General features: G+C 43.1%; 1 pseudogene; it reads right to left on the bottom strand.

Annotated features, from left to right (window-relative positions):
* Positions 1-831: 831 nt before the first annotated feature.
* Positions 832-15,356, bottom strand: LOC102021822 (annotated as a pseudogene).

The following is a 15,356-nucleotide window of genomic DNA, read 5'->3' as shown; positions in this document are numbered from 1 at the left end:
TGTAGTACATAAATTACATACAAGCTAAAACACATAATGCCTCACGTACAGCATAGATCACATTTGTGTTCAGTTTCCTCTATATCTTTATACTTTGCTACACGTATATATTTCCACAAAAGTGGGCCAGATTCTTCATGCAGTATTACAAGTCTGATTTTTTTACTTGATATAATATATAATATCATACCTTATATAATACCATACCAGGCACATTTTATTAAATAATATTTATGTAACTCGTAATGCCAATAAAATTTCATTTTTGTTAAATATGAATTTTATATAGTTATCACTTTATATAATACTTTTCTGCCAATAGGTATAAAACTAAACTCACTTTTTTTGATGGTGCTGGGGACAAACCTATAACCTCATGCATGCTAGGCAAGTGTGCTTCCACTGAGCTACATCCCCAGCCTCCAAACTAGCCCTTTCAATGGGTGCATCTCATTGTTAGGTGTAGCACAACTTGTAAACTACTTTACTGATAAACATTTATCTTTCCCTTACGATTATGTTTAAAAAAATTTCCTAGGGTAACATCCATGAATGAATTTATTCCAAAAGCTTTTGTAATCTTATTTCAGTGTTGTAAAGTAATTGCGAGTATTCTTGTTTTTTAAATTTTTTGAGATGGGGTTCTGGCTATGTTGCCCATGCTGGCCTTGAACTCCTGGGCTCTAGTGAACCCCTTGCCTCTACCTCGTAAGTAGTTAGGGCTATAGGCACACAGCACTGTGCCTGACAGTTATAAGTAATATATATGTACTTTTTTTCTTGGCCCCCATCTTTTATTCAAGAACTCATAAAAAACATTCCAAAGGAGTTTTAGCCTTCATCTTCCTCCTGGTTAATCTGGAAGTAATGTAATTCTTAACTCTCTTTGCTGCTAGTGATTATGTGCAACCAATCACATAGATGATTCTTCCTCAAATTTTTTTTGTGAGATATTTCAAATTCCTGTAGGAAAGAGACACCTTGGAAGTCATGATGGTCTTGCTCTATCTCCTTTCGATGCTGACCACCCCTCCACTGAGATTTCTGGCTTTTCTGTTCACTTTGATTCTCTTCTGGAGAAACTGCTCACAATTGGTAGCATCCACGATTCTGTCTTCTCCAGGATGTACGCAGTCAGGAGTGAACTTCAGGACCTGCTTCTTTCCCTTGTTTTTGACCCCCACCCACTCACCACAAGCTTTTTCACAGGTGCTGCAGCGGAATCAGAAAGGGACGTGCAAACACTGCAAAGCTTGTAGCATGTACTCGTGTGCTAGCAAGAGCTAAAGGACAGTGCAAGAGTGTGTGCATGTGTGTGTGTGAGTATATATGTGTGCATGTGTGTGTATGTAGGTGGCTGTACCTTCTAGGCTACTGTCCCAATACAGCCTAACCTGGAAGCAGGAGACATAAGCTATTTGGGTTCACACACTGTGTCATTTAATTTTAAAAGTCATTTAAAACTTATCATTGGATTTCATTTCTAGTTGGAGAATTTCCTCAAAGATCAGTCAATGTCTGCAATTCACAGGGGTGAAAACCCGTGAAAAACCAAAACCAAAACCCAAAAAATCCAAACAAACAAACAAAAAGGAGTGCTGGGCTCTAGGGCTCTGGCTGAGTGAAGTAGCAGGGCCCCCTCTTCCGCTTAACTGGAACGCACCCCCGGAAGACACAGTACGTTTCTTTCCACTCAGATCCCTGAACATCACTGCCCTTGTTGCTCAGCCCCAACCCCAGGCTTTTTGTGTGATGCTCCGTGCTTTTCACTGGGAATGGGATTCTCTTGCAAAACTCCAATGCTGTGGGTTGGCATGCTTGCTGAATTTTCATCCGGGGGTTCATTTTCTTGGTCAGTTATTTAATTTATTTTTTTTTTTAACACTTTAAAATTTTGTCTTCTGTCAAAAAGACAAGTGAGAATAATTTTTAGAGATATGTGTTTAGAGTAGAAAGGGTTTTTATTAAGATGTTTATTTACATCAATGCTACAGAATTCTTTTTAGTCCAAAAGCCACAGGGATTATTATTTCTTTGTCATGGAGTCCCTAGATCTTTGCGGGAGACCTAGAAAGCCCCAGTTTCTTTTCCATTTAAACAAGTTCAATTCAATTTGCTTGTATTGGCAGAGAGCACCAAAAATCTTAATTTTCTCAGCTACATTGGCCTGGGAGCTTTTTAAACATGGATTTTTATTTCTATCCTAACACATACCCAAGAAAAAAAACAAAAACACAACCACTCTCTTCTCTAAAGCAATGGAAGCACATGCAGTTTTTCTCTCTGAAACCCTTTTTGGCCAGGAGACCATGTGTGACTGAATGTCAGGAAATCTTTCTTACTGTCTTAAGACAAATAAGCAAAGAAATACTTATTTTTTTTAAAACTCAAAAACTGAAAAATAAAAAAATTACATTTTTATGGTTGCATCATCTCAGGGTTAATCATTAGCAGCTGGCACTGGTGCCGTGCTTTAGAAATAAAAGATGGGGTGTGTTATCCATGTTGTCATGTAGAACGTGGTATATATATTGGACCTGCTCCACAGCAGAACACAAAGGTCCATCTCATTTTTAGATCTACTCTTTTTTTTTTTTTTTTGGTTTTTTTAGTTTTACTCTTTTTTTTTTTTGGTTGGTTTTTCTCCGGTACCGGGAACCGAACTCCCGACCTTGTGCTTGCCAGGCAGGCGCTTTGCCGCTGAGCTAAATCCCTAGCCCCCTCCATCTCATTTTTGACAGGCAGCAGATTCCCCATAGCAAGGATCCCTAAAATTTATTAATCAATTCCTATTAACGGACAACTAGGATTTCTACAGATTTTTCTATTTAAAAACTTAGACGTTGAATCTGAATGTACCATAGGTCCAGTTATAATACCAGCCACAGATCTTAGCAAGGCCTAGGGGCAGTCACAATTGGCAGCTTTTATCCAATTCTATTTCCAGAAAGCAAGGAATGGGACAATTTAGAGTCAGGGAGTGGCCCACCCACCCAGCCTTCAAATGTAAAATGTAAAGATAAAACCTCTTGTTTTTTCCATTCATACCTCCCCCAATCTTTCCTCCTACCTGACTTTCTTCCTCTATCAGATGGAAAAAGAAGAGTTTCCAAGAAAAACTTACAAATGGGGCCTGGACCCGGTTGCTTTATACTGACTTATTTGGAGAATGACTTCATTATCTTTTTCTGGCTGTACAGTCTTAGTTTCCTCCTGCAAGTTCTATGGATTTTTCTGCATCTGGCTAGTGAAGACTGTTATTGGTGGGAAGATTTCCGGTGGTTGGAAGGTTATGGCTGATGATGCAATTTAGTTGCAATTTCACACCAAACCCAACATTCCTAATTCCACTAACGTGCTCTTGATCCAAACCACGGCATTTTGAGTCCCGTGTATGTGGTGCCCACACCTTCATCACCGAAAATAACAGAGTACATCAGAAAGCTGAAAGTCACACAAAGAAGACAGCTTTTAGGCTTGCATTTTAAAAGGGCACAGTTCTGCTTGTTGTGTTTGTACTGTCAGCCCACGAAAACCAGACAAGATTTAGGAAGAAAGGAAGGCTATTTACTAGAACAAAAATACATGATAGTTCACATTACACATTTTTTTGATGGACACAAAGTGACATCCACACTGATTGACTGTCGGCATGCGCCTGTCCCCGAGCCCTGGCTCAGTGTGATGGATAAGCCAGTCCCAGGCAAGTGTCAGGAGGATTATCAGAAGAAAGAGCTGTCTATAGTTGTTCCCTCTCTGAGGAGATTGACAACTCACCCTAACAAAGGGAAACATTAGTGTGCTATTTGCGTCTCCCAAAGAGACTGTGATAAGATGACGTGATAAATGGTGGGGTGGGGGTGGGAGGGAGGTTGCCATAAAAACACATAAGGTAGTTGAATCGTGAAATGCAAAGAAAACCTCCGCTGACACAATTGATGAGGCTTGTTTATTTTAAAAAGGTGAGCTGGTCTGAACAATGAAAGTGTCTGTAAATATCTTAGATGACAGCATAAGTTCTGTAACCAGTGCTGCTAACAGCTTCGGGAGATGTCTGAAATATTGCATGCTTTCCCACTGCTCAGACCTTGTCCCTCTATGCTGATAGCTCTCACAGGAGGACAGTCCAACATGAGGCAGAAGAGTAGGTCTTTCTTCTGCACGCAACCAAGGGTGGTGTCTGGGTTTGGCAGAGCCCCAAGAACAGGGGTTGTGTACTGCAGTCATAGTGTCTCTTGTGATGCAGAAACAAACAAGAACTTGAGTGTACCCAAATAGGAGTTGTCCCCCAGAGAGGCTTTACCTGCAACTGCAACCACTGGCATCTCTCATTAATTGAAGGCATGGCACCAATTTCAAGCGGTTTCAGGTTGCTTTGTCAGGTTTGCTTCCCGAGTGAAGTGCTGTGAACAGATTACACGCAGAGATGGAAAGACCCCTGGCAGACGCTGCCATCCATGAGCTCCTCCAGGGAGCATCCCCTTTCTCCTTATGGCGCCTCCATTTTCACAGCATTTCCAGCCCCATAGTGCTACTGGGGCAGGAGTCTCTGCACCCATGACAAACCAGACTGTCCATAACAGATTGGCAGGTCTTCTTTGGCCTGGTTCTGGATCTCAAGGTTCTCTGTAGAACTTAGCTTTGGGGTTGCAGTCTCTCTTGTGAACCTGTGGGATCTGACCCACAGTAGGTTCTTCTTAAATACTGGCTGAACTGAGCTGATCCAGAGGTGCTGAGACTCTGAAGGGAGCTTTTTTTCAGCTATGGATATCAAGATCAGGATTTGGACTGGGGCCGAGTTTTTCCTCTGTAGACCTCAGTCAAGCCCAAGAATCTCTACCACTCCCTTCCACTCATTTAGGCTAGCTTTGGCTTTTGGATTTCATGATAGAAATTTTACTGGCTTTGCTTTTGCATATATAGGGGCTTGTCTTGAATTAAATCCTCACTGAGGTCCTGGATTAACCAAGATCAGAAAGCATTTATTGAGGATATATCCTTGGCCCAACCCTGAGGATGTCCAGGAGGGACAGTCTGACCCAAAGCTGGGTTCTACAGAAGGCTGTTGGAATTAACACCACCCTGGCTCAGGCCAAGAGCCTTCTCACCTGCTGGAATCCAAACAGGCTCCTACATTTGCCATGGGAGAGCCAGGTACTGGCAAGGCTAGGGAAGAGTCTCCTGAGATTTTTAGGTAAGGAAGATCATGTTCTGCCTACAATTCAGTGTTGGTAGAAAACATAGTCAGTAGATTAAACAAAACAAAACAGTAATAACAAGGGAAGCTTTTCTGATTAATGTTTCTTCTACTTTGTACAGTGGCCTCTTATTATATCCTTTGGATGCCCTCCCTTACTATATTTTTAAAATGCCTTAATTTCTACTGAGACTTAAAGCAGGTTGAATCTTTTCTGTGGCTAACCTTTAATTCCTGTGTGATTTGCATTTCACGTAAAGATATTCCCTTAAGGGTGACTGGATGAGAGACTATGGTGACCCCTTCCACTCTCTCTCCTGAGTGATGTGAGGGTGATAATCAGCAGCAAGGCAAGTCCCATTAGTGACTTTCTTGGTTAATGGGAGGAGGCCAAATGTGGACCCAATAGAAGAGAAATTGGCTTCTCTCTGAGGCCAGTCTTTATTTTCTGAAGGTCTCTTAAGTTTGACTGATCCCCAAAGAACCCATCCATATTACAGTGATATCTCTGTGTTTGCTCTTAACCTTCATCTTTTTCATGTTCATGAACAACCCAGAGAGTTGGGCATATAGTTCAGTAGGAGACCATTCACCTAGCACGCACAAGGCCCTGGATTTTATCCCTAGCACAAACAAACAAACAAATCTGATTCCTTCATAGGTTATGGGACTCCCTAACTCCTAGGAGTACTGCAGCAAATTCAGTTTTCAAGGAGCCCTAGATCTAAAGTGATTTAGAAACTGGTAGCTGAGGGAAACTTCAAAGTGAGCGAAAGTCAGAGAAGGAAACATTTGTGAGGACCATGGAGAAGAGAGGAGGCTAATCATCAAGCTACAAAGAAGAATCAGGAATAATGAGTGGAGAAAGAATGAGAGAGAGAGACAGATAGACAGTAGGAGAGGCTGTTGATGTTTGTTAGTGGAGAAGAATAGGAAGAGAGAGAGAACAAATAATAAGAAATCAGAAGACTTAAACAAGAAACCTTAAACAGGAAAAGAAATCAGATTACTTAAACAAGAAACAAAAAGCAACAGCAGCATCAATAAATGCACAACCCAGAGAACAGAGTCCTGCGCTGAGAACAGAACATCTCCAGGTGATCTGATGGTGACGCTGGCTAATGAGCCCCCATAGAAGAGTTATCTGAAATGATTTCACTCTGAGGAGCCAAGTTTGTTTTATAAACCAGTCTTTACGTGGAAACATAAGTTGTACAACCTAGAGATTATGCTTTGCAGCTTCTGAAGCATTTTTCAATTGAGTATACTGTGGCATCCTCAGATGAGCAACGTTGACCAACCAACCAACCCACGCACAGATCACACAGAAAGCAGAAGCAGCCATGGTACTTCATTTTAATCATGTCTGTGACTCCAGCTTTTGTGCTATTCATCTTTAGCAGACAAAATCTACCTCCAAGTTAGTGCTTTTTTAGAATTAGTCAATAATGGAAAGCTAAAATACAGATTGTGATGGCTTGCACATTACAGCTGATTAATTCAGATGTAGAGAGTAGAGTACTGTATATTCTTAATTACGGAGGAAAATAATCACAAACACGTATCCAGTGCCTATTAACTTAAAGTAGATTATTCAAGAGAAAACATCATTTGACTATTATTGCCCTTCCTCCATATTCTTGAAAATATAACAAAAATTACAAAGAAAATTTAATAAAAATTCTAGGAGTGACATCAGGTGTACACCATACATTTTGGTCCATTTTTAATGAATATCATGCAGTAGGATCATCATATGTAAAATATAACAGAGGAATTTCAAATATATTTGGTGTTTTATACAATAAAGTAGAACGAAGGGTTCTATTTTCCCTGCTTATGTCTGAATATGGTTCTATCTAAATTATACATCAAAGGAAGCATTTGGGTTAAATGAAAACACATTTAATATTAGTGTGTGAATCAGCAAATATTGGTTTTATCCAAATTATACATCAAAGGAAGCATTTAAATTAAAAGAAAACACATTCCATGTTGGTGTGTGAACCAGCAAATACTGGGCATGAGGACTATTATCCTGGACCTTTATAAAGCAGTTTGATTCTTGGAAAGAAAAACAAAATTCTTAAAGGAGAGAAATGAAGAGACGAATATACTTGGAGATAGTTACAACTAATAATGGCACAGTGAGAACTGGTTCTGTAGCTTAACAAAATACCTTCTATGGCTAAGTCTAGTAAGCTAACTGAAAATGAAGGAAAAAAGTCTTTATGCTTTCAAGGAGTAGTTTAAGTAATTTGATTTGTTTTTAAGGCTAATGTTTTAAAAAACTGTAAAACCATTTCCTGCTTTACTTTGGTCAGATGAAAGGGAAAAGAAAAATCAAACAAGAAAATAACAATGTTAAGCAAAATCAATGACCATACAGAAGAACAGACATGCTTGCCACTTTTGTGAACAATCTTTCACATCTGTGGACTTACGACCCTTTCTCTCAGAGCATCACTCTATACTTACTGACCACTAGTGGTGTGCCTCTCTTGGGTGACGGGCGCCTAGGCTACCAAAGTCACTACTAGCAATTCAGTCTATACTTCAGGGTCAGGGCACGCAGGGGCAGTCCCTTGGGGTTGATCTGCATCCCTGCACCTTGGTCAGCTCTGGCATGCAGAGCGTGTTGGCAGAGTGTGTTGCTGGTCTAGCTTGCTTAATAGAACTCCAGTTATTTTCATCATTGCTCAAAGTAGGTGCTCTGATCAGATATTCAAAGACATGGTTCTGTTGAAAAAGACCCAACGTTTATACTGCATCCATACCTCCCTATGTGAACCCATGCCAATATCCAATAACCACCATGCACAGGACACTATTATGGGTTAGCCACTGATACACATTGCAAGGGTCCACTGTGAAGTCCAGAATTTTTAGTTAAACTGTTATCAAATGCAAATACAAACATGATCCTCTTTATTCTTTTGGTTAAAAAAAGCACATGTTTCCTCTCTAATTTTTGAAGCATTGTCTCATGGTAAAACATTATTTTTCCATTTGCCCTAAATTAAACAATTTAATATTTCAGGAAAGTATTTTCCTTATTTAAATGAAAATAAATAATGTAGTCCGTAAAGTAAAAGGCAAGGTTTCATTTTTTAGACAAAAAAAAAAAAAAAAATTGAGAGAGGAAGAAAGACATGTATTGTCTATTTAACAATCAAAACACTACAATAAAATAAAATAAAATCGTGGTATCATAATAATGAGTTCTCTTTCAAATGGTTTGCTCTGAACTAAATTGTGTTCTTTATGTAATAGAATGACAAATTGTTTAATTTGGTATCAAATATTCATGAGCTGCAAATGTGCTGCATCACCAGAACGGGTGCAAGATCATAAACAGATACTGTATCGGGAACACAGACAGTAGCTGACGGAAGTGGACGTGCGCACGTTTTCAACATCGCTGGGGCCCTGGGTCTGTGAGAAGAGCGAGAAGGGAGGAGAAAGAGAATCTCCCTTTCTCTGGCCATCGTAAAGGGCAGCTGTGGGGACCGATGCTGAGAAAGGAACCTGGATGTGGATTGTCAGAGCTCCCCGTCTCCCGCAGATAGGAGGTTCGAAGCAAATCAGGAGAGACCACAATAGGACAGAAATTCCTAGAGCTCTCAAAATAGAGCAGGTAGTATTTCTTTATTAGAATAGAGGGTATGTGAAGTTTCTTTTTTAAAGGGTAAGACTGCTAATTTTTCTGAGTCTGTATTTAAAAATAAAATGGATCCTGACCATGCAGGGAGAGCAATACCCTAAATGGGGCCACACACCGTCTATATGGTTATCTGTTCGCCCTGAACATGGCAGAGCTCCCAGGAAAGATGCATGTGTGAAAATGGTGAAATTGCAGCTAGAAAGCCCAGCTCCCTGCTGCAGGCTCTGAGTCTTCCCAGACCTCCTCGGAACAAAGTTATTAATTCAGAACGATTTCTCCCTTCAGCCCCAACCGAACGCTGTCCATGCCATCCAGAATTTTCTCTCTCCCCTCAGTCTTGCCTCACAGCAACGGGAGGGGTGGCTTTCGGGAGAGAGGCGTGTGCGGCTTTCGGGGCTGCTTTGCCCGACAGGGGGCAGACCTCACCATTTCCCTGCGGCTCGCTCGGCTTCCTCGGCTTTTTTCCAGAACTCGGAAGTTAGGAAGGGGTTGGACACCACTCATTTCACGAAACCGTCGCTTCCAGGATTTCCATTCTCATCTCTGCAAGCAGTCATCTGGACTTGCTTAACAAACCTCCAAGAACTCCAGCAAATTGAAATCAACTCCGTCAAACGGTGTGAAGAGTGTTTGGCTATTAACTCTACCATCTCCTGTTAGCAAAGAGCGTTTGTTTTCCTTTCTGAGAAGAGCTCTTCCTGCATCTAATCACACCTAATCTTTCTGCAGAGATGTTTTCCTAAAAACCGGTGTAAATCAAGTTTTTGTAAATCTAATCATATGTTTTATGCATCAGGGGGACTTGAAATGTAAAGAAGTCCCATGGTGCAGCCTCTGTAAAATGAAGATTTGCTCCCTTATTATTCATTTTTGTAAATCTGAATGATTATTCACCGGGGTGAGAGAAGTGTGCCTTTATTTAGGTTTTTGCATTCGATGTCTTTGCATTTCTTATTTTCAACAAGCCCCAGTGTGGGTGCACCTACTACCTTTAGCAGACACGGCCCCTAATTCTGAGGCCCCAGATAGCCTCCAAATTGTGTGCCGAGGGCGTCATAATGAGTCATCGTCTGATTGAGAAAATAGCAGAAACCCCTGCCCCATCCTGTACTTTAAGGCCAGATATTCACTTCAGACCATCTCTGTGCTAGCCCTTCAGCTCCTCCTTTAGCAAATGAAACACGCACAGAATTATGCATTTCAAATAGGTGGGGCCCATCAGTTCTATCTCGGGTGAATTCTCTGGGTGGTGGGACATGGAATTTCTCAGTCACCTGGGATTTGGGAGATGAATATTGTCTGAAGATGAAGCTAGAAAAGAGGCAAGTTTCATTCGATTCAGCAGAGGCCACGGGGTGCTCCCGTAAGGACCGGCTTAGTAATAGCAGCACAATGAAACCAGGCTCCCAGCGTTTGCCGGGTAGACCTCGTTCCAAAGAACTTCCTTGAGCTGTTTCTTTTCACCAGCCATTCCCTGGATCCCAGTTAAGGTAAATGATACATGTCTCTTTCCCATGATAGAAAAGCAACTCTCTCTCTCTTTCTTTCCCTGCAAAGAATCTGATATTTGATAAATGTAATTTTGTTAGGGAGAAAGTTCTCCTACAAGGAGCTCCTTGTTTTATTTGGGAAATTCCCCAAATCTTAATTCCCACCTGGACTGGGCAAACTGAAGCGTCCTTCAGTAAAAGGGATACAGAGAAGGGGTAAGAAAAATGGTGAATGTCTGAACACCGATGTCAGCTAGAGTCCTTGGGAAAAGCCTCTGCACGAGGATAAAGCGGCCACCGGAAACCTGTGCCGTCAGGGCTTCACGTACTCTGGCTGAGATGAAATACAGCCAGGCAGGGCGACGGAGTGCCTCGGATTCCAGCAGGAGGAGCTCTAACTCTGGGAACTCGACAGCAGTCCCCGCGCTAACGCTGCGGAAGCGGGGCCAGACTTTTCCCAGGAGTTCAGCTTTCTCTGGTGGCCGAGGTTAGTAACGAGGGGCACAGGTGACGACGCTGAACTGGAAACAGAGCCCTTCGCGTGGTCCCTGGACCGGGAAAACGGTTAATACCTTTAGAGAAGTGCAGATAAAAAGGCGTTTTAGGAGCAGGTAGCCAATCTTACAAAGGCAGCAAAGAAAGTGAGGAATGGAAATAAAGGCCCCGCCCGTTCCCCTCTCCCCCTGTAACTGTTAGTTTGCCACAGGCTGCGCCTGACACATTGCCAAGGTGTGTGTAGCAGGCGCGCCGCACCTCAGGCTGTAAAAACTGCCCATGGCTGAGACGGACGAGACTTCCCGATGCCATCAGTCAGCTCCCGGCCACTGCTGCTCTTGATTCGGGTTCTAAAAGGAAAAAACAGAACCTCTTTTCTGTGGCTACCTCAGTACCAAGAGACTGCACTTGTCTCCTGTGCCCGGCTCAGCAGTACCTGCGGGAGGCCGCAGGAAGCTGTGCGAGTGATAGAAGAACCTCCGCAGCTCCTGAAACGCCCGCGAAGCCGCGTGTTTTGCGCAGCGCCGCTGTCCCTCGGGTGCTGTCCGTGGTCACAGCCGTGGAAAAGTTGTACCCACTATCCACGAGCTTCCCATTTCCCTCCGAGCTTTGTGGGACGAGCTTGTTACAAGTCCTAAAAGTTCTGCAGTTCAAACAAAGAAATTAAAAAGCCCACTCGATTTTACCTAACGCAGCTTTTCTAAAAATTATCTCACCGTGATTTTTCTTCTCTCCCCAGAGCTCTTACATGCCAGGCGCTGCTGTTCCACGCAGCACACTTTGAAAGAGCCAAGAGTGGAGAAAAGGAGCAAGTTCAAGGGGTGAAGAAAAGCGTGCACCTCTGTCAATTGGTTCCGGGCCTACCTAACAGCCGCGATGGTTTCTGATGAATCAGTAACCTCTTCGGGCTTCAGGCTCTCTTCTGGAAAAATGAGGATTCCTCTATTTCTACAGAGCAGTGGCTCCCGGCTGGGAGGGGAATGATAGAGTCGCAGATATACTCTGGGTTCCTGAAACTTGTGTTTCTGGACATGCAAGTTGGTGACACATTTATGTTAAAAGTAGACCGCAGACTTTTGCCTGAAAATGAACAAAATGGACAAAATCACATGTCAAGAGAAGGCAGTGTTTCCCTCTCCTCATGTTTGGTTTACACACCTTTGGCTACTTGTGCATCTTTACCTGTCTGTCTGCTTTGCATAATCATTAGAATAGTTGCGTGTATCATTCCCTTTGCTTTCATATGCAAGACTATATAGATGTTTGTTTTCTTTTGCTTTAATTCATGCACTGAATGAGTTTGAATTGTTGAGGAGATTTATTCAGAATTTTAACGGAGATTCCACAGATTGCCAGGCCTTGCTGTCTCCTGATGAATAGGAAGAACCAGAGGGCATGAGTTTGGGACTGACATTAAAGAAATAGTGCAAATTGTGAAGTGTACATCTGAAGATTTCTTTCTAAGTGGTTATAAAGAGCAGTGGCTGGGGTGGACAGGGCCCTATTGGTAGGGGGCTTTACTTTTCTTTTTGCAAATCCCTATCTCTGCTTTGCTTGGAGGGAAGAGACAGAGAAGTATCACAAATGACCGTCCTTGGGAATGTTCACTAGCTGTATCAGAAGGAAGACAGGGAAGTGTGGCTTCGCAGAGTGACGTCACTGGCCATTCACCTTGCTCAGCTTCATGACCTTCTTCCACTAAGTTTTTCCAGCAAATGTTGGTTGTATACTTACTGTGTACCAGGAACTTATCCTATCAAGAGGAAAGTCTTTTTTCCCCAACTCTGGATCCTCCATGGAATTTTCCCTGATTTTACCAGCCTTAACTGGTTTCTAAATTGCTACAGCTGGGGCTACACAGTTTAGCGCTCACTGCATACTGCCTCGTTTCTGTGGTTTCATATGAGGCCTCAGGGTATAAGATTCAGGAAAGCAGGGCCTACGTCCCAACAATCTTTTCCTTGCCCACGGTAAATACAATTCACCAAGTCAGGGCACATAACCACAGAGCCTGGGAAATCCTTCAGACTCCAGTTCTCTGCACCTTGTGGTAATAGCCTGTGTTTACCAACCAGTAGTATATGTTGTGCTGTACGGGTTTTGACAACTTTCCATAATGTCTACTCTTTATTTCAGTTGGTCTCTGCTGGTTTCAGAATTAGAGGGTCTGGTTTGGGGTTTGCTTTTCACTATTATTGATAATGTTATACATTAAGATTTGTTGAATTTGAAGGAATTAAATGCCTTTCTGGGTGGTCTGAATTCATCTCTGAGGGAGGCTTCCACTGATGTGGTCTTTCCCTCTGGTTTTCTCCCCTAGCAGTTTGTGGTTAATTATGAGGACTTCAGGCAGTTGGTATGGCCACAGATGACACCAACACCCCAGGTGGCCCAGAGATTTGTGAGGGTGCAGTGTTGGGGATCCTTTACAGGGGCGCCCAGGGAAAAGAGCAGTGTGGTCGTGGACTTAGTCTCTGCCCTTCTCAGATCTCTCCTGCAAGTATCCTCCTCCACCCCCATCTCTCCTGGAGTCTCATCCAGGATTGCTCCATCCAGGTTACTGCCTAAGAAAGGTGAGGCTGACAGATGTTTACGGTGGGACCCTACCGGAAATGCATGAAAAAAAATGATCTTGTGTATCCAAATCTCTTCACAAAGCCAAACCTGGCTGATCTTTCCCAGTTCTCTCAAACTGTAACTGTATCCACATTTTTACAGTCCACAGAAAGCTTTTGTGCAGTGTTAGATAAGCTATAAAACAACCCCAGGAGTTGGTAGCTGTGGACTGTCAGAGGCCAGAGAACTTGAACAAAGATGTGGAAGAGGTGGCCAGGTCTCAGTACATTGGCTTGCACTTAGTGCAGTATATTTTGCCTTGAATTGTGGTTATTGGTGTCTGCATGGGTGATAGTATGGTTTAGTAAAAAAGTAGTCAGTCTGACAATCTGATGTGGAAACTAAGTCTGCCCCAGCAAGTGAGTGGATGATAATGATGATAACAAACAGCTCGGGTGCATTCAGCAATCACTATGCACGAGGAATTGAACTCATATCATCTCTTTTATGCCTAGTTGCCTCCCTCCCCTGACAGTGTGTTTAACTATCTATCCTGATATATCAACGTTGTTGGATTAAGAAAGGCCTAGGAGATTGGTAGAGTTCGCTCCTGGGTGTGTCCATGGAGGTGTGGCCTTGGGCACTATGTGTGGTCCCTTGCCTGTTGCTCTCTGACTGCACCCCTGCTCTCCAGGGAACTAAGAGAACACAAACTAAGAACTTTGCTCCATCACACGTTTCCACCATGAGGGTCTGGCTTTGGAGCCAGCTGAGTGTGGACTGAATTCTCCTAAAATGTGAGTTAGCTTAAGCTTTTCCTCCTTCAAGTTACAAGAGTTGGGTGTTGTGGCCGGCAGTCGGAAAGCTCTGTTGAACAAGAGAGTTTAGAGCAAGGGTTCACCTTCACTGCCGGACTGAAAGCTATGCTTTGTCTGTTTGGAGCACACGGTTACCCAGTGTGACATTGGCTGTTAAGAGATTTAAGGTAACTTTAAAATGTGTCTTGTGTGGTGTCAGATTGGTGTATGGTAAGCTCACAGTGAGGACTGGGTCTTACTCTCCTTTCCCTTGAGTCCAGGACCTAATCACCCCCTCCCCATGTAGACCCTCACAGCAGAGTGCTTTGCAGAGGACCGTCCTCAGTGTTCATTGAGTTAAGTGGGAGTCAAAGTTGAAAGGGAGCAGATCAGTCTGCCTTCCTCGCCAGACAGGGGAAATAATGAAGATCTAAGCAGTCACACAGCCAAGTTCATTGACATCTAGCATAATGAGGCCAGGGCTGTGCCTTTGGTCCCCGACCACTGTCTCCTAGTTCTTTGCCCATGGCTCTGACTAATTCCCCTTCTTATCCTCCTCTGTCAGCCTCTCGGTTTCTGTTCACTGCTCGTTATTGTCTACTTGGAGACCATGCAAAGCCTGCATGAGCTCTCTCTGTTCCTATAGTGTATATGTATCCCTACACCTACGCAGCTTGGAGCCCTAGACCTTAAACTTAGCACATCTTATGCTGAATTCATTATCCCCTCATCCTGCTTAGGTGCCTTCCTTCTAAGCTCATTTGAATCATTTCACAGAATGACGGTTTTATTGTACATACGTGGGGGAACCTTGTTAGAGCTGGAAAAACCAAAACCAGAATCAGGCCTCAGGGGAAAGCAAGCCTTGGTGGGTTAGGAAAAGCAGAGCCTCAGAAAGTCTCTTAAGAAGGTTTGCAGGACGGGTGATTGTGCTTTTAGTCTGGGTATCACCGCTAACCTTCCTCAGCCTGCCTTTCACCACCCTGTGGGATTTGCATCTTTTCTTTACCTCACAGCTTCCCATCACCGGGAGTTTTCTCTTCTTCATCCTGCTCATACTTTCCACTGCCCCTGACTTGGTTTCCTTGCTCCCCACTGGGCAGCTCCAGCTCATGGAATCTCTGAGCAGCTTCAGGTCCCACCAAAGGCTGCCTCAT

Source organism: Chinchilla lanigera, unplaced genomic scaffold (assembly GCF_000276665.1).
Source record: "Chinchilla lanigera isolate Chin_1 unplaced genomic scaffold, ChiLan1.0 scaffold00048, whole genome shotgun sequence".
Lineage (NCBI taxonomy): Eukaryota > Metazoa > Chordata > Mammalia > Rodentia > Chinchillidae > Chinchilla > Chinchilla lanigera.
The sequence above is the reverse complement of the archived record's forward strand: the minus strand, read 5'-3'. Positions and strand labels throughout refer to the sequence as shown.